The sequence below is a fragment of the Brienomyrus brachyistius genome, unplaced genomic scaffold (genome assembly GCF_023856365.1).
Source record: "Brienomyrus brachyistius isolate T26 unplaced genomic scaffold, BBRACH_0.4 scaffold953, whole genome shotgun sequence".
NCBI classification, from domain to species: domain Eukaryota; kingdom Metazoa; phylum Chordata; class Actinopteri; order Osteoglossiformes; family Mormyridae; genus Brienomyrus; species Brienomyrus brachyistius.
The window spans coordinates 1-24918 of NW_026043228.1; the positions used below are offsets into that span (position 1 = coordinate 1).

At 38.0% G+C, this 24918-nt stretch overlaps 2 long non-coding RNA genes across 4 annotated transcripts; both read right to left on the bottom strand.

The window, feature by feature from the left end:
• Positions 1–1375: 1375 nt before the first annotated feature.
• LOC125729960 (uncharacterized) lies at positions 1376–3255 on the bottom strand. The gene is made up of 3 exons (XR_007390342.1): positions 3067–3255; positions 2667–2768; positions 1376–2585 (listed from the first exon to the last, which is right to left on the bottom strand). It is a non-coding gene; the product is annotated as an uncharacterized LOC125729960 (long non-coding RNA).
• A 2440-nt stretch (positions 3256–5695) lies between these two features.
• LOC125729959 (uncharacterized) lies at positions 5696–24862 on the bottom strand. 3 transcript variants are annotated; one of them, XR_007390340.1, is made up of 3 exons: positions 11708–12042; positions 11308–11409; positions 5696–6905 (listed from the first exon to the last, which is right to left on the bottom strand). It is a non-coding gene; the product is annotated as an uncharacterized LOC125729959 (long non-coding RNA). The 3 variants fall into 3 exon arrangements; XR_007390341.1 differs by lacking the exons at positions 5696–6905; positions 11708–12042 and adding exons at positions 10017–11226; positions 24674–24862; XR_007390339.1 differs by lacking the exon at positions 5696–6905 and adding an exon at positions 10017–11226.
• Positions 24863–24918: the final 56 nt, after the last annotated feature.

Sequence of the window (24918 nt, forward strand, 5' to 3'; positions counted from 1 at the left end):
GCACAATAGCTCTGCAGCCGACTTAGCATGGGCTGACTGCACTAAGAACGCAATGTTATGCCATCCTTCATAAATAAGGTATTTAAACATACTTAAAATGCAGAACTTAAATCATAAACATAATAAAGGATTACAGTTAAGGGAGCAAACGTTAACCAAATACAAACGTACGGCTCTTGGACTGAACAAGTATGGAAGATTATAAGCACAAAAATTCAAATGGCAATTCATTTTGCAATTGTCAATTCAATATTCAATCAGAGCATGCATTTCTCATTTCAATATTTAATCTGTGCATGTAATTTGAAAATATATTTTGCAATCGGCAATTCAATGTGCAAAGTGCTTATGCAATCCTTAATTAATTTCATAATGTTTTGAATAAAAAATAGAATGACAATTCACTGAATTGCATTTCGTTTTGCCATGGGCTTTTTGCCTCTTTACTCAAATGGAAATTCATTTGGCAATTGTCAATTCAATATTCAATCAGAGCACGCATTTGTCATTTCAATATTTAATCTGTGCATGTAATTTGAAAATACATTCTGCAATCGGCATTTCAATGTGCAAAGTGCTTATGAAATCCTTAATTCATTTAAAAATATTTTGAATAACAAATAGAATAACAAATCACTGAATTGCATTTCGTATTACCATGGGCTTGTTGCCTCTTTATTCAAATGGCAATGGCGTCCCCGGGAATTGCATTGCATGTTCGGGAGAAAACTCAATTTGCAATTCCCAACTGTCAGACCGCTCATCAAGGTGGACCTTCATTAACGACGTCACTTCCTTGTGCCCTCAATGGCCACCACAGGTATCTCGATGGCATGTCTCCCCAATCTGCGTGTAACCAACTGCGTGACTTGATGTAACGCCTGAGCTACATTAGTTTGCACCCTTCTCGTATCAAGTCCAGTTAAGATTGTAAGTTCCTCTACCCTCTGTGACAACACAAACGACCTATCAAACGCATCTACTGCTGATACCCGATTAATTTCCATGTCATCTGCTAAGGCAGAAATATTTACTGCAAGCTCTTCTGCTGCCATTACTCATTCTAACTAAACGAACAAATCCGTTGAATGCTAACGAGGCCCTAAACAAGGAAGTGACGTCGTTAATGAAGGTCCACCTTTACTGCTAGTACAAATAAAGTATTAATTGTTAACAACTGTTAACTGTTAATGCTGCAGCAGCATGCTCTTTATAAACAGGCTTAAAAACACAGCCTGTACACAATTAGCAAAATGTGAAAGGGTCAGTCCGTGCCAAATCAACCAATGTCCAGAAAAGTTCCATGCGCATCATTCCTGATTTTGATGAAAACTTGGTATTTTGATCCTTATAGAGAACACTGAAAATTCCCCAAGTTTTATTGAAAAATTCAGATGCAGTCCAAAGTGAACCAAAAACTGATGTTTGCAAGTCCATAGCTTTGAAGTGCTTCCCGTGAGCTTAATTTTAATGCCAGATTCTGAAAGAGCAGGGAAAAGTATACCAGGAGAGCAATTTTCAGCTCTCTAGCATGCTTAGAAGCGAACATATGGTCTCTTGAAAACCCTTACAAATTACATGCGTGATTCGTGAGTGCAAAAAAGGGGCGTGGCACCCAAATTTGAAAGGGCCATAACTTTGGACTGCATCAGAATTTTTCAATAAAACTTGGGGAATTTCCAGTGTTCTCTATAAGGATCAAATTTTAAATACCAAGTTTTCATCAAAACCAGGAATGATGCCCATGGAGCCCCTGGTTGATTTGGCATGGACTGACCCGAAAGTACATTCATATGCTTAGTCTTGATCAACCTCTACAGAAGTTCTGTAATTTCTGTTTCATCATATTTTAACATTTACAGCATTTAGCTGACACATTTATTCAGACTGAACTGCACTGCCCAATTATAACGACAATTTAATGACATAATTTGGTAACTATATCGGATAAACCAATTCTACTGTCAGAACTCATCTTCTAGGTGTTTTAATACTATTATTTAAATATCTGATTTAACATCTGATGTATCACCTTTTAATCAAAAGGCTGTACTCCACAGTACAGGTCTGTCAAGTAAGCATGTGAATTCACTGAATAAACTGAAGACATGCTGAACACAAAATAGATCAGAACGTGATCTAAAATGTACTTAACCTGGAACACTGAACAGGTTCCTGCACACTAACATAAACAGAAAATTGACCTCAAGAGTGACACATATTGGTGGCCACCAAATCATGTCCTTTTCTTAGCACATCATGAGTCGAGAAAGAACATTTCTTTTATACCTGGCTTCATCACCTAAGAGACAGTTACTCAAGGTGTTAAGCAATGCCATTGCAATAACAGTCAGTCAATGATTCACAGTAGTTGCCCATGGCTTAAAATGCGTAAATTAAAGCTGTACCAAGATGTAACTGACACAATTACAATAAAATCTTAAAATCCTAACATCCTCAGACTTTTGGGCTTTTATTCGGTTAAGTGTATTGTATGGTATTGATGTGCTCCTACATACACAAAGCTAAAAATGCCCAGGAGTCCATAGTGGGAACACAATAATGTCCTTCCTCTCTGCATCATTCTGAAATGGAGATCAATATTTTACATGAAGTACTCTTACACTAGTTCTAAATAATAATCACCCAGGAAAATTTGTACTTACAGGAAGGGATTGAAGTGGCTCACAGTTGTAGGGAGGAAGCCAAGTCCGGGTGACAATGTACCTTGTCCCGGCATGGTAGTGTGCACCGCCGTATAATTTTGTCTGTAAGCAAAAATATACTAGTATAAATCAACTGAATGAAATTATATTTAAGCAATTTATTCCATACTGATAGCATGCATATGAAAAAGGTCTAAGTAAAATATTAAAAGCCTCTAAAGTAAACTGAAAACCTGAGACAAACCACAGAGATCAACAAACGATGTTTATTAAAAACAATGCTTATTACTATCTACTTGTCATGTTGGTGAAATTATTAAAAGAATTTGTTATAAAGATTATCGAAAATATGTAGTAAAAATCAACAAACTCACTGCGCATGAAATCGGATGCAACATACCTTGAAAAAGCAAAGCCGCTTTTAAACGGGGATCCATGTTTACAATTTGGTTTATAAAACAATGTTCCTTTTAATGTAATGGCAACTGTAATATCAGAAAACACAATACAAAGTGTAAGGATTACTGCGCCTACGGCTTCTAACTAAATACACGTAACTGTCAGATGGTTAATAAGACTTTGCAGCAAAACGAGCAAAAATACATTTTTTTTTAAAGTAAACATTAAACGTTTTCATGGAAAGCCAGCTCTATATGACAAGTGCTAAAACAGCTCGTCAAGCAACATAACGTTAGACTCAAATATTGTGTGCACACGATATTATTTTTATATGTTTGTCGCGTCGCTTAACTTACTTCAGGTTCGAAGACTTAGTCCAGACTCTCTCTTGGTACAAACACAGTGTAGATGGCGTGTTTCCTGTGGAGCTCCATTTTACGGCGTAAAGATTAGCCCCACTTTACGTTCTTAAAGATCACGTGTTTCCTGTGGAGCTGACATATTTCCTGTGGAGTTCCACTCTACAGTCTTCTGCAGCTGGACCCTCTTGAAAACATCCGAGAATTTCCCCACTCAAAGTAAGTGTAAACAAAATGGCTGGAAAACGGCATCTGCGCCGAGGGTTCCCGAGTGGTTCCGAATCGACAATCGTCGATGTGGAATGCACGGGAAATTCAAATTTCGTCATTCTTGGGCGTTTTCCATGCGATTTTTACGAAATAAAAATTTAAAAAAAATTCGGGTCGGAGGCATTTCGGCGGGTCGGGAGGGGACGAGAACCAATTTTTTTTTTTAAGTGGCCTAAAGGAAGGGGGAGAACTCAGTACTAACCGGAGCGTGCATCGCCTGGCACTTATCGGGACTCAGTGTTGGTCTCCTGCCTGGACTGAAAGGGGCTCCCCAGTCTGTGTGTGAAGGTGGGTGATGATGGCACGTCCGATTGTGAATAGCTTTGCAGCTGCTGATGCATTTTAATCATTAGAGGGACTTGTGAAGAAGGAGGTGCCGCCTATTAATGTTGCTTGCTTATGGCGTTATGAGCCCTGAGTGTGCATCGGTCAGAATGCATCAGTCCGTCGTTCCACCAGCCTTTATTAACAAGAGCAACTTGCTTTCGTGGGGATATACGTGTGGTTCTGCAACAACCAAATTGAACTCCCGGTAAACATCACACACCGCCAAATAACAGCAATTATCTCGTTCCGGAATGATAAATTAACAGCCTTTTATATTTAAACAATATTTAAATGAGTTAGCACAATAGCTCTGCAGCCGACTTAGCATGGGCTGACTGCACTAAGAACGCAATGTTATGCCATCCTTCATAAATAAGGTATTTAAACATACTTAAAATGCAGAACTTAAATCATAAACATAATAAAGGATTACAGTTAAGGGAGCAAACGTTAACCAAATACAAACGTACGGCTCTTGGACTGAACAAGTATGGAAGATTATAAGCACAAAAATTCAAATGGCAATTCATTTTGCAATTGTCAATTCAATATTCAATCAGAGCATGCATTTCTCATTTCAATATTTAATCTGTGCATGTAATTTGAAAATATATTTTGCAATCGGCAATTCAATGTGCAAAGTGCTTATGCAATCCTTAATTAATTTCATAATGTTTTGAATAAAAAATAGAATGACAATTCACTGAATTGCATTTCGTTTTGCCATGGGCTTTTTGCCTCTTTACTCAAATGGAAATTCATTTGGCAATTGTCAATTCAATATTCAATCAGAGCACGCATTTGTCATTTCAATATTTAATCTGTGCATGTAATTTGAAAATACATTCTGCAATCGGCATTTCAATGTGCAAAGTGCTTATGAAATCCTTAATTCATTTAAAAATATTTTGAATAACAAATAGAATAACAAATCACTGAATTGCATTTCGTATTACCATGGGCTTGTTGCCTCTTTATTCAAATGGCAATGGCGTCCCCGGGAATTGCATTGCATGTTCGGGAGAAAACTCAATTTGCAATTCCCAACTGTCAGACCGCTCATCAAGGTGGACCTTCATTAACGACGTCACTTCCTTGTGCCCTCAATGGCCACCACAGGTATCTCGATGGCATGTCTCCCCAATCTGCGTGTAACCAACTGCGTGACTTGATGTAACGCCTGAGCTACATTAGTTTGCACCCTTCTCGTATCAAGTCCAGTTAAGATTGTAAGTTCCTCTACCCTCTGTGACAACACAAACGACCTATCAAACGCATCTACTGCTGATACCCGATTAATTTCCATGTCATCTGCTAAGGCAGAAATATTTACTGCAAGCTCTTCTGCTGCCATTACTCATTCTAACTAAACGAACAAATCCGTTGAATGCTAACGAGGCCCTAAACAAGGAAGTGACGTCGTTAATGAAGGTCCACCTTTACTGCTAGTACAAATAAAGTATTAATTGTTAACAACTGTTAACTGTTAATGCTGCAGCAGCATGCTCTTTATAAACAGGCTTAAAAACACAGCCTGTACACAATTAGCAAAATGTGAAAGGGTCAGTCCGTGCCAAATCAACCAATGTCCAGAAAAGTTCCATGCGCATCATTCCTGATTTTGATGAAAACTTGGTATTTTGATCCTTATAGAGAACACTGAAAATTCCCCAAGTTTTATTGAAAAATTCAGATGCAGTCCAAAGTGAACCAAAAACTGATGTTTGCAAGTCCATAGCTTTGAAGTGCTTCCCGTGAGCTTAATTTTAATGCCAGATTCTGAAAGAGCAGGGAAAAGTATACCAGGAGAGCAATTTTCAGCTCTCTAGCATGCTTAGAAGCGAACATATGGTCTCTTGAAAACCCTTACAAATTACATGCGTGATTCGTGAGTGCAAAAAAGGGGCGTGGCACCCAAATTTGAAAGGGCCATAACTTTGGACTGCATCAGAATTTTTCAATAAAACTTGGGGAATTTCCAGTGTTCTCTATAAGGATCAAATTTTAAATACCAAGTTTTCATCAAAACCAGGAATGATGCCCATGGAGCCCCTGGTTGATTTGGCATGGACTGACCCGAAAGTACATTCATATGCTTAGTCTTGATCAACCTCTACAGAAGTTCTGTAATTTCTGTTTCATCATATTTTAACATTTACAGCATTTAGCTGACACATTTATTCAGACTGAACTGCACTGCCCAATTATAACGACAATTTAATGACATAATTTGGTAACTATATCGGATAAACCAATTCTACTGTCAGAACTCATCTTCTAGGTGTTTTAATACTATTATTTAAATATCTGATTTAACATCTGATGTATCACCTTTTAATCAAAAGGCTGTACTCCACAGTACAGGTCTGTCAAGTAAGCATGTGAATTCACTGAATAAACTGAAGACATGCTGAACACAAAATAGATCAGAACGTGATCTAAAATGTACTTAACCTGGAACACTGAACAGGTTCCTGCACACTAACATAAACAGAAAATTGACCTCAAGAGTGACACATATTGGTGGCCACCAAATCATGTCCTTTTCTTAGCACATCATGAGTCGAGAAAGAACATTTCTTTTATACCTGGCTTCATCACCTAAGAGACAGTTACTCAAGGTGTTAAGCAATGCCATTGCAATAACAGTCAGTCAATGATTCACAGTAGTTGCCCATGGCTTAAAATGCGTAAATTAAAGCTGTACCAAGATGTAACTGACACAATTACAATAAAATCTTAAAATCCTAACATCCTCAGACTTTTGGGCTTTTATTCGGTTAAGTGTATTGTATGGTATTGATGTGCTCCTACATACACAAAGCTAAAAATGCCCAGGAGTCCATAGTGGGAACACAATAATGTCCTTCCTCTCTGCATCATTCTGAAATGGAGATCAATATTTTACATGAAGTACTCTTACACTAGTTCTAAATAATAATCACCCAGGAAAATTTGTACTTACAGGAAGGGATTGAAGTGGCTCACAGTTGTAGGGAGGAAGCCAAGTCCGGGTGACAATGTACCTTGTCCCGGCATGGTAGTGTGCACCGCCGTATAATTTTGTCTGTAAGCAAAAATATACTAGTATAAATCAACTGAATGAAATTATATTTAAGCAATTTATTCCATACTGATAGCATGCATATGAAAAAGGTCTAAGTAAAATATTAAAAGCCTCTAAAGTAAACTGAAAACCTGAGACAAACCACAGAGATCAACAAACGATGTTTATTAAAAACAATGCTTATTACTATCTACTTGTCATGTTGGTGAAATTATTAAAAGAATTTGTTATAAAGATTATCGAAAATATGTAGTAAAAATCAACAAACTCACTGCGCATGAAATCGGATGCAACATACCTTGAAAAAGCAAAGCCGCTTTTAAACGGGGATCCATGTTTACAATTTGGTTTATAAAACAATGTTCCTTTTAATGTAATGGCAACTGTAATATCAGAAAACACAATACAAAGTGTAAGGATTACTGCGCCTACGGCTTCTAACTAAATACACGTAACTGTCAGATGGTTAATAAGACTTTGCAGCAAAACGAGCAAAAATACATTTTTTTTTTAACGTAAACATTAAACGTTTTCATGGAAAGCCAGCTCTATATGACAAGTGCTAAAACAGCTCGTCAAGCAACATAACGTTAGACTCAAATATTGTGTGCACACGATATTATTTTTATATGTTTGTCGCGTCGCTTAACTTACTTCAGGTTCGAAGACTTAGTCCAGACTCTCTCTTGGTACAAACACAGTGTAGATGGCGTGTTTCCTGTGGAGCTCCATTTTACGGCGTAAAGATTAGCCCCACTTTACGTTCTTAAAGATCACGTGTTTCCTGTGGAGCTGACATATTTCCTGTGGAGTTCCACTCTACAGTCTTCTGCAGCTGGACCCTCTTGAAAACATCCGAGAATTTCCCCACTCAAAGTAAGTGTAAACAAAATGGCTGGAAAACGGCATCTGCGCCGAGGGTTCCCGAGTGGTTCCGAATCGACAATCGTCGATGTGGAATGCACGGGAAATTCAAATTTCGTCATTCTTGGGCGTTTTCCATGCGATTTTTACGAAATAAAAATTTAAAAAAAATTCGGGTCGGAGGCATTTCGGCGGGTCGGGAGGGGACGAGAACCAATTTTTTTTTTTAAGTGGCCTAAAGGAAGGGGGAGAACTCAGTACTAACCGGAGCGTGCATCGCCTGGCACTTATCGGGACTCAGTGTTGGTCTCCTGCCTGGACTGAAAGGGGCTCCCCAGTCTGTGTGTGAAGGTGGGTGATGATGGCACGTCCGATTGTGAATAGCTTTGCAGCTGCTGATGCATTTTAATCATTAGAGGGACTTGTGAAGAAGGAGGTGCCGCCTATTAATGTTGCTTGCTTATGGCGTTATGAGCCCTGAGTGTGCATCGGTCAGGATGCATCAGTCCGTCGTTCCACCAGCCTTTATTAACAAGAGCAACTTGCTTTCGTGGGGATATACGTGTGGTTCTGCAACAACCAAATTGAACTCCCGGTAAACATCACACACCGCCAAATAACAGCAATTATCTCGTTCCGGAATGATAAATTAACAGCCTTTTATATTTAAACAATATTTAAATGAGTTAGCACAATAGCTCTGCAGCCGACTTAGCATGGGCTGACTGCACTAAGAACGCAATGTTATGCCATCCTTCATAAATAAGGTATTTAAACATACTTAAAATGCAGAACTTAAATCATAAACATAATAAAGGATTACAGTTAAGGGAGCAAACGTTAACCAAATACAAACGTACGGCTCTTGGACTGAACAAGTATGGAAGATTATAAGCACAAAAATTCAAATGGCAATTCATTTTGCAATTGTCAATTCAATATTCAATCAGAGCATGCATTTCTCATTTCAATATTTAATCTGTGCATGTAATTTGAAAATATATTTTGCAATCGGCAATTCAATGTGCAAAGTGCTTATGCAATCCTTAATTAATTTCATAATGTTTTGAATAAAAAATAGAATGACAATTCACTGAATTGCATTTCGTTTTGCCATGGGCTTTTTGCCTCTTTACTCAAATGGAAATTCATTTGGCAATTGTCAATTCAATATTCAATCAGAGCACGCATTTGTCATTTCAATATTTAATCTGTGCATGTAATTTGAAAATACATTCTGCAATCGGCATTTCAATGTGCAAAGTGCTTATGAAATCCTTAATTCATTTAAAAATATTTTGAATAACAAATAGAATAACAAATCACTGAATTGCATTTCGTATTACCATGGGCTTGTTGCCTCTTTATTCAAATGGCAATGGCGTCCCCGGGAATTGCATTGCATGTTCGGGAGAAAACTCAATTTGCAATTCCCAACTGTCAGACCGCTCATCAAGGTGGACCTTCATTAACGACGTCACTTCCTTGTGCCCTCAATGGCCACCACAGGTATCTCGATGGCATGTCTCCCCAATCTGCGTGTAACCAACTGCGTGACTTGATGTAACGCCTGAGCTACATTAGTTTGCACCCTTCTCGTATCAAGTCCAGTTAAGATTGTAAGTTCCTCTACCCTCTGTGACAACACAAACGACCTATCAAACGCATCTACTGCTGATACCCGATTAATTTCCATGTCATCTGCTAAGGCAGAAATATTTACTGCAAGCTCTTCTGCTGCCATTACTCATTCTAACTAAACGAACAAATCCGTTGAATGCTAACGAGGCCCTAAACAAGGAAGTGACGTCGTTAATGAAGGTCCACCTTTACTGCTAGTACAAATAAAGTATTAATTGTTAACAACTGTTAACTGTTAATGCTGCAGCAGCATGCTCTTTATAAACAGGCTTAAAAACACAGCCTGTACACAATTAGCAAAATGTGAAAGGGTCAGTCCGTGCCAAATCAACCAATGTCCAGAAAAGTTCCATGCGCATCATTCCTGATTTTGATGAAAACTTGGTATTTTGATCCTTATAGAGAACACTGAAAATTCCCCAAGTTTTATTGAAAAATTCAGATGCAGTCCAAAGTGAACCAAAAACTGATGTTTGCAAGTCCATAGCTTTGAAGTGCTTCCCGTGAGCTTAATTTTAATGCCAGATTCTGAAAGAGCAGGGAAAAGTATACCAGGAGAGCAATTTTCAGCTCTCTAGCATGCTTAGAAGCGAACATATGGTCTCTTGAAAACCCTTACAAATTACATGCGTGATTCGTGAGTGCAAAAAAGGGGCGTGGCACCCAAATTTGAAAGGGCCATAACTTTGGACTGCATCAGAATTTTTCAATAAAACTTGGGGAATTTCCAGTGTTCTCTATAAGGATCAAATTTTAAATACCAAGTTTTCATCAAAACCAGGAATGATGCCCATGGAGCCCCTGGTTGATTTGGCATGGACTGACCCGAAAGTACATTCATATGCTTAGTCTTGATCAACCTCTACAGAAGTTCTGTAATTTCTGTTTCATCATATTTTAACATTTACAGCATTTAGCTGACACATTTATTCAGACTGAACTGCACTGCCCAATTATAACGACAATTTAATGACATAATTTGGTAACTATATCGGATAAACCAATTCTACTGTCAGAACTCATCTTCTAGGTGTTTTAATACTATTATTTAAATATCTGATTTAACATCTGATGTATCACCTTTTAATCAAAAGGCTGTACTCCACAGTACAGGTCTGTCAAGTAAGCATGTGAATTCACTGAATAAACTGAAGACATGCTGAACACAAAATAGATCAGAACGTGATCTAAAATGTACTTAACCTGGAACACTGAACAGGTTCCTGCACACTAACATAAACAGAAAATTGACCTCAAGAGTGACACATATTGGTGGCCACCAAATCATGTCCTTTTCTTAGCACATCATGAGTCGAGAAAGAACATTTCTTTTATACCTGGCTTCATCACCTAAGAGACAGTTACTCAAGGTGTTAAGCAATGCCATTGCAATAACAGTCAGTCAATGATTCACAGTAGTTGCCCATGGCTTAAAATGCGTAAATTAAAGCTGTACCAAGATGTAACTGACACAATTACAATAAAATCTTAAAATCCTAACATCCTCAGACTTTTGGGCTTTTATTCGGTTAAGTGTATTGTATGGTATTGATGTGCTCCTACATACACAAAGCTAAAAATGCCCAGGAGTCCATAGTGGGAACACAATAATGTCCTTCCTCTCTGCATCATTCTGAAATGGAGATCAATATTTTACATGAAGTACTCTTACACTAGTTCTAAATAATAATCACCCAGGAAAATTTGTACTTACAGGAAGGGATTGAAGTGGCTCACAGTTGTAGGGAGGAAGCCAAGTCCGGGTGACAATGTACCTTGTCCCGGCATGGTAGTGTGCACCGCCGTATAATTTTGTCTGTAAGCAAAAATATACTAGTATAAATCAACTGAATGAAATTATATTTAAGCAATTTATTCCATACTGATAGCATGCATATGAAAAAGGTCTAAGTAAAATATTAAAAGCCTCTAAAGTAAACTGAAAACCTGAGACAAACCACAGAGATCAACAAACGATGTTTATTAAAAACAATGCTTATTACTATCTACTTGTCATGTTGGTGAAATTATTAAAAGAATTTGTTATAAAGATTATCGAAAATATGTAGTAAAAATCAACAAACTCACTGCGCATGAAATCGGATGCAACATACCTTGAAAAAGCAAAGCCGCTTTTAAACGGGGATCCATGTTTACAATTTGGTTTATAAAACAATGTTCCTTTTAATGTAATGGCAACTGTAATATCAGAAAACACAATACAAAGTGTAAGGATTACTGCGCCTACGGCTTCTAACTAAATACACGTAACTGTCAGATGGTTAATAAGACTTTGCAGCAAAACGAGCAAAAATACATTTTTTTTTTAACGTAAACATTAAACGTTTTCATGGAAAGCCAGCTCTATATGACAAGTGCTAAAACAGCTCGTCAAGCAACATAACGTTAGACTCAAATATTGTGTGCACACGATATTATTTTTATATGTTTGTCGCGTCGCTTAACTTACTTCAGGTTCGAAGACTTAGTCCAGACTCTCTCTTGGTACAAACACAGTGTAGATGGCGTGTTTCCTGTGGAGCTCCATTTTACGGCGTAAAGATTAGCCCCACTTTACGTTCTTAAAGATCACGTGTTTCCTGTGGAGCTGACATATTTCCTGTGGAGTTCCACTCTACAGTCTTCTGCAGCTGGACCCTCTTGAAAACATCCGAGAATTTCCCCACTCAAAGTAAGTGTAAACAAAATGGCTGGAAAACGGCATCTGCGCCGAGGGTTCCCGAGTGGTTCCGAATCGACAATCGTCGATGTGGAATGCACGGGAAATTCAAATTTCGTCATTCTTGGGCGTTTTCCATGCGATTTTTACGAAATAAAAATTTAAAAAAAATTCGGGTCGGAGGCATTTCGGCGGGTCGGGAGGGGACGAGAACCAATTTTTTTTTTTAAGTGGCCTAAAGGAAGGGGGAGAACTCAGTACTAACCGGAGCGTGCATCGCCTGGCACTTATCGGGACTCAGTGTTGGTCTCCTGCCTGGACTGAAAGGGGCTCCCCAGTCTGTGTGTGAAGGTGGGTGATGATGGCACGTCCGATTGTGAATAGCTTTGCAGCTGCTGATGCATTTTAATCATTAGAGGGACTTGTGAAGAAGGAGGTGCCGCCTATTAATGTTGCTTGCTTATGGCGTTATGAGCCCTGAGTGTGCATCGGTCAGGATGCATCAGTCCGTCGTTCCACCAGCCTTTATTAACAAGAGCAACTTGCTTTCGTGGGGATATACGTGTGGTTCTGCAACAACCAAATTGAACTCCCGGTAAACATCACACACCGCCAAATAACAGCAATTATCTCGTTCCGGAATGATAAATTAACAGCCTTTTATATTTAAACAATATTTAAATGAGTTAGCACAATAGCTCTGCAGCCGACTTAGCATGGGCTGACTGCACTAAGAACGCAATGTTATGCCATCCTTCATAAATAAGGTATTTAAACATACTTAAAATGCAGAACTTAAATCATAAACATAATAAAGGATTACAGTTAAGGGAGCAAACGTTAACCAAATACAAACGTACGGCTCTTGGACTGAACAAGTATGGAAGATTATAAGCACAAAAATTCAAATGGCAATTCATTTTGCAATTGTCAATTCAATATTCAATCAGAGCATGCATTTCTCATTTCAATATTTAATCTGTGCATGTAATTTGAAAATATATTTTGCAATCGGCAATTCAATGTGCAAAGTGCTTATGCAATCCTTAATTAATTTCATAATGTTTTGAATAAAAAATAGAATGACAATTCACTGAATTGCATTTCGTTTTGCCATGGGCTTTTTGCCTCTTTACTCAAATGGAAATTCATTTGGCAATTGTCAATTCAATATTCAATCAGAGCACGCATTTGTCATTTCAATATTTAATCTGTGCATGTAATTTGAAAATACATTCTGCAATCGGCATTTCAATGTGCAAAGTGCTTATGAAATCCTTAATTCATTTAAAAATATTTTGAATAACAAATAGAATAACAAATCACTGAATTGCATTTCGTATTACCATGGGCTTGTTGCCTCTTTATTCAAATGGCAATGGCGTCCCCGGGAATTGCATTGCATGTTCGGGAGAAAACTCAATTTGCAATTCCCAACTGTCAGACCGCTCATCAAGGTGGACCTTCATTAACGACGTCACTTCCTTGTGCCCTCAATGGCCACCACAGGTATCTCGATGGCATGTCTCCCCAATCTGCGTGTAACCAACTGCGTGACTTGATGTAACGCCTGAGCTACATTAGTTTGCACCCTTCTCGTATCAAGTCCAGTTAAGATTGTAAGTTCCTCTACCCTCTGTGACAACACAAACGACCTATCAAACGCATCTACTGCTGATACCCGATTAATTTCCATGTCATCTGCTAAGGCAGAAATATTTACTGCAAGCTCTTCTGCTGCCATTACTCATTCTAACTAAACGAACAAATCCGTTGAATGCTAACGAGGCCCTAAACAAGGAAGTGACGTCGTTAATGAAGGTCCACCTTTACTGCTAGTACAAATAAAGTATTAATTGTTAACAACTGTTAACTGTTAATGCTGCAGCAGCATGCTCTTTATAAACAGGCTTAAAAACACAGCCTGTACACAATTAGCAAAATGTGAAAGGGTCAGTCCGTGCCAAATCAACCAATGTCCAGAAAAGTTCCATGCGCATCATTCCTGATTTTGATGAAAACTTGGTATTTTGATCCTTATAGAGAACACTGAAAATTCCCCAAGTTTTATTGAAAAATTCAGATGCAGTCCAAAGTGAACCAAAAACTGATGTTTGCAAGTCCATAGCTTTGAAGTGCTTCCCGTGAGCTTAATTTTAATGCCAGATTCTGAAAGAGCAGGGAAAAGTATACCAGGAGAGCAATTTTCAGCTCTCTAGCATGCTTAGAAGCGAACATATGGTCTCTTGAAAACCCTTACAAATTACATGCGTGATTCGTGAGTGCAAAAAAGGGGCGTGGCACCCAAATTTGAAAGGGCCATAACTTTGGACTGCATCAGAATTTTTCAATAAAACTTGGGGAACGTTGGTTTACTTCTAAGGATCAAATTTTAAATACCAAGTTTTCATCAAAACCAGGAATGATGCACATGGAGCCCTGGTTGATTTGGCATGGACTGACCCAAAGTACATTCATATGCTTAGTCTTGATCAACCTCTACAGAAGTTCTGTAATTTTCTGTTTCATCATATTTTAACATTTACAGCATTTAGCTGACACATTTATTCAGACTGAACTGCACTGCCCAATTATAACGACAATTTAATGACATAATTTGGTAACTATATCTGATAAACCAATTCTACTGTCAGAAATCATCTTCTAGGTGTTTTAATACTATTATTTAAATATCTGATTTAACTTCTGATTGTATCACCTTTTAATCAAAAGGCTGTACTCCACAGTAACAGGTCTGTCAAGTAAGCATGTGAATTCACTGAATAAACTGGAAGACTTGCTGAACACATAAATAGATCAGAACGTGATCTAAAATGTACTTAACCTGATCACTGAACAGGTTCCTGCCACACTAACATAAACAGAAAATGACCTCAAGAGTGACACATATTGGTGGCCACCAAATCATGTCCTTTTCTTAGCACAATCATGAGTCGAGAAAGAACTTTCTTTATACCTGGCTTCATCACATAAGTGACAGTTACTCAAGGTGTTAAGCAATGCCATTGCAATAACAGTCAGTCAATGATTCACAGTAGTTGCCCATGGGCTTAAATGCGTAATTAAAGCTGTACCAAGATGTAACTGACACAATTACAATAAATCTTAAAATCCTAACATCCTCAGACTTTTGGCTTTTATTCGGTTAAGTGTATTGTATGGTATTGATGTGCTCCTAAATACACAAAGCTAAAAATGCCCAGGAGAGTCCATAGTGGGAACACAATAATGTCCTTCCTCTCTGCATCATTCTGAAATGGAGATCAATATTTTACATGAAGTAACTTACACTAGTTCTAAATAATATTCACCCAGGAAAATTGTACTTACAGGAAGGGATTGAAGTGGCTCACAGTTGTAGGGAGGAAGCCAAGGTCCGGGTGACAATGTACCTTGTCCCGGCAATGGTAGTGTGCACCGCCGTATAATTTTGTCTGTAAGCCTAAAATATACTAGTATTAAATCAACTGAATGAAATTATATTTAAGCAATTTATTCCATACTGATAGCATGCATATGAAAAAGGTCTAAGTAAAATATTAAAAGCCTCTAAAGTAAACTGAAAACCCTGAGACAAACCACAGAGATCAAAAACGATGTTTATTATAAACATTGCTTATTACTATCTACTTGTCATGTTGGTGAAATTATTAAAAGAATTTGTTATAAAGATTATCGAAATTATGTAGTAAAAATCAACAAACTCACTGCGCATGAAATCGTATGCAACATACCTTGAAAAAGCTAAGCCGCTTTTAAACGGGGATCCATGTTTACAATTTGGTTTTAAAACAATGTTCCTTTTAATGTAATGGCAACTGTAATATCAGAAAACACAATACAAGTGTAAGGATTACTGCGCCTACGGCTTTCTAACTAAATACACGTAACTGTCAGATGGTTAATAAGACTTTGCAGCAAAACGAGCAAAAATACATTTTTTTTTTAAAGTAAACATTAAACGTTTTCATGGAAGCCAGCTCTTTATGACAAGTGCTAAAACAGCTCGTCAAGCAACATAACGTTAGACTCAAATATTGTGTGCACACGATATTATTTTTATATGTTTGTCGCGTCGCTTAAACTTACTTCAGGTTCGAAGACTTAGTCCAGACTCTCTCTTGGTACAAACACAGTGTAGATGGCGTGTTTTCCTGTGGAGCTCCATTTTAACGGCGTAAAGATTAGCCACCACTTTACGTTCTTAAAGATCACGTGGTTTCCTGTGGAGCTGACATTATTTCCTGTGGAGTTCCACTCTACAGTCTCTGCAGATGGACCCTCTTGAAACATCCGAGAATTCTCACCACTCAAAGTAGTGTATACAAAATGGCTGGAAAACGGCATCTGCGCCGAGGGTTCCCGAGTGGTTCCAGATATCGACAATCGTCGTTGTGGAATGCACGGGAAATTCAAATTTCGTCATTCTTGGGCGTTTTCCATGCGATTTTTCGAAATAAAAATTTAAAAAATATTCGGGTCGGAGGCATTTCGGCGGGTCGGGAGGGGACGAGAACCATTTTTTTTTTAAGTGGCCTAAAGGAAGGGGGGAGAACTCAGTACTAACCGGAGCGTGCATCGCCTGGCACTTATCGGGACTCAGTGTTGGTCTCCTGCCTGGACTGAAAGGGGCTCCCCAGTCTGTGTGTGATGGTGGGTGATGATGGCACGTCCGATTGTGAATAGCTTTGCAGCTGCTGATGCATTTTAAATCATTAGAGGGACTTGTGAAGAAGGAGGTGCCGCCTATTAATGTTGCTTGCTTATGGCGTTATGAGCCATGAGTGTGCATCGGTCAGAATGCATCAGTCCGTCGTTCCACCAGCCTTTATTAACAAGAGCAACTTGCTTTCGTGGGGATATACGTGTGGTTCTGCAACAACCAAATTGAACTCTCCGGTAAACATCACACACCGCCAAATAACAGCAATTATCTCGTTCGTAATGATAAATTAACAGCCTTTTATATTTAAACAATATTTAAATGAGTTAGCACAATAGCTCTGCAGCCGACTTAGCATGGGCTGACTGCACTAAGACGCAATGTTATGCCATCCCTTCATAAATAAGGTATTTAAACATACTTAAAATGCAGAACTTAAATCATAAACATATAAAGGATTACAGTTAAGGGAGCAAACGTTAACCAATACAAACGTACGGCTCTTGGACTGAACAAGTATGGAAGATTATAAGCACAAAAATTCAAATGGCAATTCATTTTGCAAGTGTCAATTCATATTCAATCAGAGCATGCATTATCTCATTTCAATATTTAATCTGTGCATGTAATTTGAAAATATATTTTGCAATCGGCAATTCAATGTGCATAGTGCTTATGCAATCCTTAATTAATTTCATAATGTTTTGAATAAAAAATAGAATGACAATTCACTGAATTGCATTTCGTTTGCCATGGGCTTTTTGCCTCTTTACTCAAATGGAAATTCATTTGGCAATTGTCAATTCAATATTCAATCAGAGCACGCATTTGTCATTTCAATATTTAATCTGTGCATGTAATTTGAAAATATGCATTCGCAATCGGCATTTCAATGTGCAAAGTGCTTATGAAATCCTTAATTCATTTAAAAATATTTTGAATAACAAATAGAAGAACAAATCACTGAATTGCATTTTCGTATTACCATGGGCTTGTTGCCTCTTTATTCAAATGGCAATGGCGTCCCCGGGAATTGCATTGCATGTTCGGGAGAAAACTCAATTGCAATTCCCAACTGTCAGACCGCTCATCAAGGTGGACCTTCATTAACGACGTCACTTCCTTGTGCCCTCAATGGCCTCCACAGGTATCTCGATGGCATGTCTCCCCAATCTGGCTGTAACCAACTGCGTGACTTGATGTAACGCCTGAGCTACATTAGTTTGCACCCTTCCTCGTATCAAGTCCAGTTAAGATTGTAAGTTCCTCTACCCTCTGTGACAACACAAACGACCTATCAAACGCATCTACTGCTGATACCCCGATTAATTTCCCATGTCATCTGCTAAGGCAGAAATATTACTGCAAGCTCTTCTGCTGCCATTACTCATTCTAACTAACGAACAAATCCGTTGAATGCTAACGAGGCCCTAAACAAGGAAGTGACGTCGTTAATGAAGGTCCACCTTTACTGCTAGTACAAATAAAGTATTAATTGTTTAACAACTGTTAACTGTTAATGCTGCAGCAGCATGCTCTTTATAAACTGGCTTAAAAACACAGCCTGTACACAATTAGCAAAATGTGAAAGGGTCAGTCCGTGCCAAATCAACCAATGTCCAGAAAAGTTCCATGCGCATCATTCCTGATTTTGATGAAAACTTGGTATTTTGATCCTTATAGAGAACACTGAAATTCCCCAAGTTTTATTGAAAAATTCAGATGCAGTCCAAAGTGAACCAAAAAACTGATGTTTGCAAGTCCTTAGCTTTGAAGTGCTTCCCGTGAGCTTAATTTTAATGCCAGATTCTGAAAGAGCAGAGAAAAGTATACCAGGAGAGCAATTTCAGCTCTCTAGCATGCTTAGAAGCGAACATATGGTCTTCTTGAAAACCCCTTACAAATTACATGCGTGATTCGTGAGTGCAAAAAAGGGCGTGGCACCCAATTTGAAAGGGCCATAACTTTGGACTGCATCAGAATTTTTCAATAAAACTTGGGGAATTTCCAGTGTTCTCTATAAGGATCAAATTTAAATACCAAGTTTTCATCAAAACCAGGAATGATGCCCATAGGAGCCCCTGGTTGATTTGGCATGGACTGACCCGAAAGTACATTCATATGCTTAGTCTTGATCAACCTCTACAGAAGTTCTGTAATTTCTGTTTCATCATATTTTAACATTTACAGCATTTAGCTGACAACATTTATTCAGACTGAACTGCACTGCCCAATTATAACGACAATTTAATGACATAATTTGGTAACTATATCGGATAAACCAATTCTACTGTCAGAACTCATCTTCTAGGTGTTTTATACTATTATTTAAATATCTGATTTAACATCTGATGTATCACCTTTTAATCAAAAGGCTGTACTCCACAGTACAGGTCTGTCAAGTAAGCATGTGAATTCACTGAATAAACTGAAGACATGCTGAACACAAAATAGATCAGAACGTGATCTAAAATGTACTTAACCTGGAACACTGAACAGGTTCCCTGCACACTAACATAATCAGAAAATTGACCTCAAGAGTGACCACATATTGGTGGCCACCAAATCATGTCCTTTTCTTAGCACATCATGAGTCGAGAAAGAACATTTCTTTTATACCTGGCTTCAATCACCTAAGAGACAGTTACTCAAGTGTTAAGCAATGCCATTGCAATATCAGTCAGTCAATGATTCACAGTAGTTGCCCATGGCTTAAAATGCGTAAATTAAAGCTGTACCAAGATGTAACTGACACAATTACAATAAAATCTTAAAATCCTAACATCCTCAGACTTTTGGGCTTTATTCGGTTAAGTGTATTGTATGGTATTGATGTTCTCCTACATACACAAAGCTAAAATGCCCAGGAGTCCATAGTGGGAACACAATAATGTCCTTCCTCTCTGCATCATTCTGAAATGGAGATCAATATTTTACATGAAGTACTCTTTACACTAGTTCTAAATAATAATCACCCAGGAAAATTTGTACTTACAGGAAGGATTGAAGTGCTCACAGTTGTAGGGAGGAAGCCAAGTCCGGGTGACAATGTACCTTGTCCGGCATGGTAGTGTGCACCGCCGTATAATTTTGTCTGTAAGCAAAAATATACTAGTATAAATCAACTGAATGAAATTATATTTAAGCAATTTATTCCATACTGATAGCATGCACATGAAAAATGTCTAAGTAACATATTAAAAGCCTCTAAAGTAAACTGAAAACCTGAGACAAACCACAGAGATCAACAAACGATGTTTATTAAAAACAATGCTTATTACTATCTACTTGTCATGTTGGTGAAATTATTAAAAGAATTTGTTATAAAGATTATCGAAAATATGTAGTAAAAATCAACAAACTCACTGCGCATGAAATCGGATGCAACATACCTTGAAAAAGCATAGCCGCTTTTAAACGGGGATCCATGTTTACAATTTGGTTTATAAAACAATGTTCCTTTTAATGTAATGGCAACTGTAATATCAGAAAACACAATACAAAGTGTAAGGATTACTGCGCCTACGGCTTCTAACTAAATACACGTAACTGTCAGATGGTTAATAAGACTTTGCAGCAAAACGAGCAAAAATACATTTTTTTTTAAAGTAAACATTAAACGTTTTCATGGAAAGCCAGCTCTATATGACAAGTGCTAAAACAGCTCGTCAAGCAACATAACGTTAGACTCAAATATTGTGTGCACACGATATTATTTTTATATGTTTGTCGCGTCGCTTAACTTACTTCAGGTTCGAAGACTTAGTCCAGACTCTCTCTTGGTACAAACACAGTGTAGATGGCGTGTTTCCTGTGGAGCTCCATTTTAACGGCGTAAAGATTAGCCCCACTTTACGTTCTTAAAGATCACGTGTTTCCTGTGGAGCTGACATATTCCTGTGGAGTTCCACTCTACAGGTCTTCTGCAGCTGGACCCTCTTGAAAACATCCGAGAATTTCCCCACTCAAAGTAAGTGTAAACAAAATGGCTGGAAAACGGCATCTGCGCCGAGGGTTCCCGAGTGGTTCCGAATCGACAATCGTCGATGTGGAATGCACGGGAAATTCAAATTTCGTCATTCTTGGGCGTTTTCCATGCGATTTTTACGAAATAAAAATTTTAAAAAAAATTCGGGTCGGAGGCATTTCGGCGGGTCGGGAGGGGACGAGAACCAATTTTTTTTTTTAAGTGGCCTAAGGAAGGGGGAGAACTCAGTACTAACCGGAGCGTGCATCGCCTGGCACTTATCGGGACTCAGTGTTGGTCTCCTGCCTGGACTGAAAGGGGCTCCCCAGTCTGTGTGTGAAGGTGGGTGATGATGGCACGTCCGATTGTGAATAGCTTTGCAGCTGCTGATGCATTTTAATCATTAGAGGGACTTGTGAAGAAGGAGGTGCCGCCTATTAATGTTGCTTGCTTATGGCGTTATGAGCCCTGAGTGTGCATCGGTCAGAATGCATACAGTCCGTCGTTCCACCAGCCTTTATTAACAAGAGCAACTTGCTTTCGTGGGGATATACGTGTGGTTCTGCAACAACCAATTGAACTCCCGGTAAACATCACACCACCGCCAAATAACAGCAATTATCTCGTTCCGGAATGATAAATTAACAGCCTTTTATATTTTAAACAATATTTAAATGAGTTAGCACAATAGCTCTGCAGCCGACTTAGCATGGGCTGACTGCACTAAGAACGCAATGTTATGCCATCCTTCATAAATAAGGTATTTAAACATACTTAAAATGCAGAACTTAAATCATAAACATAATAAAGGATTACAGTTAAGGGAGCAAACGTTAACCAAATACAAACGTACGGCTCTTGGACTGAACAAGTATGGAAGATTATAAGCACAAAAATTCAAATGGCAATTCATTTTGCAATTGTCAATTCAATATTCAATCAGAGCATGCATTTCTCATTTCAATATTTAATCTGTGCATGTAATTTGAAAATATATTTTGCAATCGGCAATTCAATGTGCAAAGTGCTTATGCAATCCTTAATTTAATTTCATAATGTTTTGAATAAAAAATAGAATGACAATTCACTGAATTGCATTTCGTTTTGCCATGGCTTTTTGCCTCTTTACTCAAAATGGAAATTCATTTGGCAATTGTCAATTCAATATTCAATCAGAGCACGCATTTGTCATTTCAATATTTAATCTGTGCATGTAATTTGAAAATACATTCTGCAATCGGCATTTCAATGTGCAAAGTGCTTATGAAATCCTTAATTCATTAAAAATATTTTGAATAACAAATAGAATAACAAATCACTGAATTGCATTTCGTATTACCATGGGCTTGTTGCCTCTTTATTCAAATGGCAATGGCGTCCCCGGGAATTGCATTGCATGTTCGGGAGAAAACTCAATTTGCAATTCCCAACTGTCAGACCGCTCATCAAGGTGGACCTTCATTAACGACGTCACTTCCTTGTGCCCTCAATGGCCACCACAGGTATCTCGATGGCATGTCTCCCCAATCTGCGTGTAACCAACTGCGTGACTTGATGTAACGCCTGAGCTACATTAGTTTGCACCCTTCTCGTATCAAGTCCAGTTAAGATTGTAAGTTCCTCTACCCTCTGTGACAACACAAACGACCTATCAAACGCATCTACTGCTGATACCCGATTAATTTCCATGTCATCTGCTAAGGCAGAAATATTTACTGCAAGCTCTTCTGCTGCCATTACTCATTCTAACTAACGAACAAATCCGTTGAATGCTAACGAGGCCCTAAACAAGGAAGTGACGTCGTTAATGAAGGTCCACCTTTACTGCTAGTACAAATAAAGTATTAATTGTTAACAACTGTTAACTGTTAATGCTGCAGCAGCATGCTCTTTATAAACAGGCTTAAAAACACAGCCTGTACACAATTAGCAAAATGTGAAAGGGTCAGTCCGTGCCAAATCAACCAATGTCCAGAAAAGTTCCATGCGCATCATTCCTGATTTTGATGAAAACTTGGTATTTTGATCCTTATATGAGAACACTGAAAATTCCCCAAGTTTTATTGAAAAATTCAGATGCAGTCCAAAGTGAACCAAAAACTGATGTTTGCAAGTCCATAGCCTTTGAAGTGCTTCCCGTGAGCTTAATTTTATGCCAGATTCTGAAAGAGCAGGGAAAAGTATACCAGGAGAGCAATTTTCAGCTCTCTAGCATGCTTAGAAGCGAACATATGGTCTCTTGAAAACCCTTACAAATTACATGCGTGATTCGTGAGTGCAAAAAAGGGGCGTGGCACCCAAATTTGAAAGGGCCATAACTTTGGACTGCATCAGAATTTTTCAATAAAACTTGGGGAATTTCCAGTGTTCTCTATAAGGATCAAATTTTAAATACCAAGTTTTCATCAAAACCAGGAATGATGCCCATGGAGCCCCTGGTTGATTTGGCATGGACTGACCGAAAGTACATTCATATGCTTAGTCTTGATCAACCTCTACAGAAGTTCTGTAATTTCTGTTTCCATCATATTTTAACATTTACAGCATTTAGCTGGACACATTTATTCAGACTGAACTGCACTGCCCAATTATAACGACAATTTAATGACATAATTTGGTAACTATATCGGATAAACCAATTCTTACTGTCAGAACTCATCTTCTAGTGTTTTAATACTATTATTTAAATATCTGATTTAACATCTGATGTATCACCTTTTAATCAAAAGGCTGTACTCCACAGTACAGGTCTGTCAAGTAAGCATGTGAATTCACTGAATAAACTGAAGACATGCTGAACACAAAATAGATCAGAACGTGATCTAAAATGTACTTAACCTGGAACACTGAACAGGTTCCTGCACACTAACATAAACAGAAAATTGACCTCGAAGAGTGACACATATTGGTGGCCACCAAATCATGTCCTTTTCTTAGCACATCATGAGTCGAGAAAGAACATTTCTTTTATACCTGGCTTCATCACCTAAGAGACAGTTACTCAAGGTGTTAAGCAATGCCATTGCAATAACAGTCAGTCAATGATTCACAGTAGTTGCCCATGGCTTAAAATGCGTAAATTAAAGCTGTACCAAGATGTAACTGACACAATTACAATAAAATCTTAAAATCCTAACATCCTCAGACTTTTGGGCTTTATTCGGTTAAGTGTATTGTATGGTATTGATGTGCTCCTACATACACAAAGCTAAAAATGCCCAGGAGTCCATAGTGGGAACACAATAATGTCCTTCCTCTCTGCATCATTCTGAAATGGAGATCAATATTTTACATGAAGTACTCTTACACTAGTTCTAAATAATAATCACCCAGGAAAATTTGTACTTACAGGAAGGGATTGAAGTGGCTCACAGTTGTAGGGAGGAAGCCAAGTCCGGGTGACAATGTACCTTGTCCCGGCATGGTAGTGTGCACCGCCGTATAATTTTGTCTGTAAGCAAAAATATACTAGTATAAATCAACTGAATGAAATTATATTTAAGCAATTTATTCCATACTGATAGCATGCACATGAAAAAGGTCTAAGTAAAATATTAAAAGCCTCTAAAGTAAACTGAAAACCTGAGACAAACCACAGAGATCAACAAACGATGTTTATTAAAAAAAATGCTTATTACTATCTACTTGTCATGTTGGTGAAATTATTAAAAGAATTTGTTATAAAGATTATCGAAAATATGTAGTAAAAATCAACAAACTCACTGCGCATGAAATCGGATGCAACATACCTTGAAAAAGCAAAGCCGCTTTTAAACGGGGATCCATGTTTACAATTTGGTTTATAAAACAATGTTCCTTTTAATGTAATGGCAACTGTAATATCAGAAAACACAATACAAAGTGTAAGGATTACTGCGCCTACGGCTTCTAACTAAATACACGTAACTGTCAGATGGTTAATAAGACTTTGCAGCAAAACGAGCAAAAATACATTTTTTTTTTAACGTAAACATTAAACGTTTTCATGGAAAGC